This window comes from Schistocerca cancellata, chromosome 4 (genome assembly GCF_023864275.1).
Source record: "Schistocerca cancellata isolate TAMUIC-IGC-003103 chromosome 4, iqSchCanc2.1, whole genome shotgun sequence".
Lineage (NCBI taxonomy): Eukaryota > Metazoa > Arthropoda > Insecta > Orthoptera > Acrididae > Schistocerca > Schistocerca cancellata.
The window spans coordinates 563204023-563209286 of NC_064629.1; the positions used below are offsets into that span (position 1 = coordinate 563204023).

General features: G+C 38.5%; 1 non-coding gene across 1 annotated transcript; it reads right to left on the reverse strand.

Annotated features, from left to right (window-relative positions):
• Positions 1 to 1304: 1304 nt before the first annotated feature.
• Trnat-ugu (transfer RNA threonine (anticodon UGU)) lies at positions 1305 to 1378 on the reverse strand. The gene has a single exon. It is a non-coding gene; the product is annotated as a tRNA-Thr (tRNA).
• Positions 1379 to 5264: the final 3886 nt, after the last annotated feature.

Consider the following 5264-nt stretch of genomic DNA (forward strand, 5'->3'; position numbering starts at 1 on the left):
GTGTTTTCATTTGGTTGTTGTGGACATTTTAATTCTACTGTTTTGAATCATTCAGGTTTTTATATTCAAAGTCTAAGTAGCCTGTATCATTTCATGGTTAAGAGTGTAGTCCAATAATTATTGTGTTAATATGTGTGTGTGGGTAAAACCGGATAAATGAAACAAGTTAAAATGTTGTATTATTGTACCCCATCAACAGTTTCAGTGCACCCCATGCATGGGCCACTATGAAACAAGTGTATGGTTGATTTCAAATTATAATTACAGATAGCAGAAAAACTTCTCAGATCTAAAACTTTCTTTCTACAAAGTGCTAAAAAGTAGCCCACCAATTTACCCTATGTATTACAGTGTTATTATAATAAGTAAAAGTGATTTACAACTAAATTTATATTATTTGTTTTGTTCTGTCACATGTTCCCCTAATTCTGGGATTGAAGAATAAAGTAGATGAGCTCCCGGTTTGTTTAGATGACACTGAATCTGATAATGTAGTAGATATACTATGCCTGTCTGAGCACCACATTGTGTCTGATATGGAAAAGGTAAATTTCAGTGGTTATAAACTAGCTGCACATATGAGTAGAGAAAATAAGGGGAGAGGAGGAGTTGCCATATATCTCAAAAGTTATCACTGTGTAGAAAGCTTAGATGCAAAAAAGTTTTGTCTAGAGCAACATATAGAAGCATGTGCCTGTCAACTTAAACTTAAGGAGGGCTCTTTTATAATTGTAACAGTATATAGGTCCCCTTAAGGAAACTTTCATTTATTCCTGGAAAACTTGGATGCCTTGTTGTGCTATCTGTCAGACAGGGGAAAACAAATTATTATTTGTTGGGACTTCAATGTTGATTCACTGAAAGAGTGTAATAGGAAGAATGACCTGGAAGTCTTGCTCAGTTCTTTCAATTTGACATCTGTCATTAATTTTCCTACTCAGGTAGTAAAGGACAGCAGCACATTGATAGATAACACTTTTATAGACCAAGATAGGTTTAAAAACATAAATTCTTGTCCTGTTGAGTATGGCCTTTCTGATTATGATGCTCAGCTACTTACAGTATATGACTTAGCTCCACTCAGTAATTCAAAACTACCCTCCAAAGTTGTGTGTTCAATTAATAACTCAACAATTAGAAATTTCAGAGAAAATCTTCAGCAGCTAGAATGGGGTGAGGTGTACAAGGAACCCAATACTAATTTAAAATATAAAAAATAACACTTGCAAGAAATTACTATGAAATGAACACCTTTAGCTGCTTACAGGCATTGACATACATCAACGGGGACAGATGAAAATGTGTGCCCCGACCGGGACTCGAACCCGGGATCTCCTGCTTACATGGCAGACACTCTATCCATCTGAGCCACCAAGGACCCAGAGGATAGCGTGACTGCAGGGGTTTATCTCTCGCATGCCTCCCGCAAAACCCACATTCTCAACGTATTGTCCCGTGCTACATTCGTAGTGCCCCCGCCCATTATACTCATTACTCGCGGCGCGTTGCCAATTCCCGTAACAGTTCGGGCACTGTTTGTGCATTTGCACAGAAGAAGAAGATGGTCAAGCAGCCGGTGAGCCTTAACTATATATATACTAAGATGGTATCTGTTCTCTTGAGGCCGACCGGGGTGGCTGAGTGGTTCCAGGCGCTACAGTCAGGAACCACACGACCGCTGTCCGAAAGAACAGATACCATCTTAGTATATATATATATAGTTAAGGCTCACCGGCCACTTGACCATCTTCTTCTTCTGTGCGAATGCACAAACAGTGCCCGAACTCTTACGGGAACAGCAACACACCGCAAGTAATGAGTATAATGGGCGGGGTCACTACGAATGTAGTGCAGGACAATACGTTGAGGATGTGGGTTTCGTGGGAGGCGTGCCAGAGATCAATCCCTGCAGTCGCTCTATCCTCTGTGTCCTCGGTGGCTTAGATGGATAGAGCGTCTGCCATGTAAGCAGGAGATCCCGGGTTCGAGTCGCGGTCTGGGCACACATTTTCATCTGCCCCTGTTGACGTATGTCAACACCTGTAAGCAGCTAAAGGTGTTCATTTCATTGTAATTTCATTCTAACGAGCTGCATGGTCGCCAATGCTGTCTGTTCTTTTGGACATGTCCGAAAGAACAGATACCATCTTAGTATATATACACTTGTAAGAGAATTTGATAACTGTTTCCCCAAGAAAGTAGTTAAATCTAATTATAAGAAACCATGCAAAAAAACCTTGGCTTACTTAAGGATTAAAAATATCTTATAACCACAAAAGGGAACTGTATCTAACAACAAGAAACAGTAATGACCCAGAAACATCCAAGTATTATAAAAACTACTGTGCTACATTAATTTAGGTTATTAAAAAGTTCAGAAGCATGTGTATCATGTCGGGGATTAATACCTCTGATAACAAAATTAAAACAATTTGGAATATTATTACAAGGGAGACAGGGCAACCAAGAGTACAGGATGACGGCATGACCATCAAAGTGAATGGAAACTTGATAAACAACAAGCCGGAAGTCAAAAACATTTTGAATAATCATTTCGTAAATGATCTAAATGTTCATTAGAAGAAGAAAGGCAGTTAATGGAAGAGGTCTTACCCACACCATTCAATACAATTCAAACTCCACCCACCTCTCCTTCTGACATACTTTCACTAATGAAATATTAAATGCTCTGAGTAACTGGAAGCCACCCATTGGGATTTTATGTGATATATCAAAGGCTTTTGATTGTGTACGTCATGGAATACTTCTAGATAACCTCAAGTACTGTGGTATGAATGGGACAGTGCTCAAATGGTTTAAATCATACCTAACTGGAAGAGTGCACAAAGTTGAAATAAGCAGTTCACATAATATGCAAAAAACTGGTGATTTCTAAAACTGGGGAACAATCAAGAATGGGGTGCCACAATGTTCGGTCTTGGGTCCTCTGCTGTTGTTAACATGTATTAATGACTTGCCATCCTATATTCACGAAGATGCAAAGCTGGTACTTTTTGCCAATGATACAAGTATAGCGGTCACACCCAACAGACAAGAATTAACTGGTGAAATTGTAAACGATGTTTTTCAGAAAATCATTAAGTGGTTCTCTGCAAATGGGCTCTCATTAAACTTTGACAAGCACAGTACATACAGTTCAACACAGTAAATGGAATGACAACGTTAATAAATATAGACTTTGATCAGAAATCGGTAGCTAAGGTATTCAAAATTTCTAGGTGTATGCATTGATGAGGGGCTGAACTGGAAAAAACACACTGAGGATCTGCTGAAACGTTTGAGTTTAGCTACTTATGCTATTAGGGTGGCGATGTACATCTCAGTAAATTAGCTTACCACGCCTATTTTCATTCTCTGCTTTCGTATGGCATCATATTCTGGGTAACTCATCATTGAGTAAAAGAGTGTTCACTGCACAAAAGCAAGTAATCAGAATAATTGCTGAAGATCATCCAAGATCATCCTGCAGACACTTATTTAAAGAGATAGAGATCTTCACTGCGGCCTCACATTATATATATTCACTTATGAAATTTGTTATTAACAATCCGAACAAATTCAAAAGTAATAGCAGTGTATATGACTACAACACTAGGAGAAAGGATGATCTTCACTACTCAAGGTTAAATCTAACTTTGGCTCAGAAGGGGGTAAATTATGCTGCCTCAAAAGTCTTTGGTCACTTACCTAATAGCATCCAAAGTCTGACAGATAGCCATATAGCATTTAAAAGGAAATTAAAAGAATTTCTTATTGGCAACTCTTTCTACTCATTAGACGAATTTTTGGATATAGTAAGTGTGTAATTTCCCCAACCCCCACAAAAAAATTAAAATATTAAGTGTCATGTAATATTTTGTGTAATGTAATATCTTGTATAGACACCTTTTATTAACCTGACACATTCCACATCATTACGAAGTCTTGTATTCATGATCTATGGAACAAGTACTAATCTAATCTAATCCCTTACCAGACAGTTACCATAATGTAACATGTAACTTGAAAATTAGTGAGTCAAGTGATGAAACACACTGTTTACTGTATCACTTTCTGAATAAAGTTCAGTATTCCCTATGCTCACCTTCAAAATCCAGTGTTTTATTTGTTCTTCATACTCCTGAATGTCTACTGTAGAGATATTCATTGAGTTTACTTAGTCCCAACATCAAATTATCACTTTTTCATTAAGAAATAACTGAGTGGGTCAAACTAGCCCTGAGTGTGGGAACACTGGCCCATTTTTTTTATGGTACTGCAGCAACAGATGTGATGTTTCTTGTTTAATAACTTAATTAATGGTACAAGTGTGAGACAGTACTAGAAAAAATGTATTTGAAATTTTCTCTCTGCCACAAAACGCAGGCAAAAATTGGGCCAATGTAGCTCCAGTTTACAATAGATAGAGGATGCAAAATGACCAGTTTAGGTAGTTATTAATATGTAATACCAGGAATCTGGAAGACTCAATTCTCAATATTTCTTCATTAGGACATTTTATTTCAATATCTTCTTGTTTTTAATGTTCTGTGAGAAACTCAACAAACTGAGTCATGTTAACATTGAGGGGTAGACCATTTGAAGGGAATCATTCTAGAGTTTTTAGAATACAACAGTCACAATGTTATCTAGACTGTAGTCAGATGTAGCTTATGGAGATCCTGAAACACACGATAGAAGTGATCAACTCAGCTAGGTAACTGTAAAGTGGTACAGCCCGTAAGAGTTGAATGGACAATATGCTGCACAATACAGGCAAAAAACCAAATGGTGTCAGCTGATATGAAATTAACGTTCTAGAACAACTGCAGTATGTGAGCTACCTGCACCAGTACATCTTAGATGCTCAATGTAGACTACTCCGCCGCCTTCACATGACACGGAAGGGCTGTGCTCATAGAATTCCAGTACCTCATATACCAGTGCCATCACTACTATTTATTTTGAACCATTCAGCTGCAGATTGAGGCTAATGGCTGCAGCGGTCACAGTTCTGGCCACTTGTGTCAGTGAAATGTATGGCCTGAACACTGAAAACTATTTTCCATAGTTAGGTCTACGTATTAGCTTGACGAGCGCAAAAGCCTGGCCTATTTGATCAACAACAAAGCACATCCACAAAACTTCGTTACTTTTAACCGAAGCCGGCCGAAGTGGCCGTGCGGTTAAAGGCGCTGCCGTCTGGAACCGCAAGACCGCTACGGTCACAGGTTCGAATCCTGCCTCGGGCATGGATGTTTGTG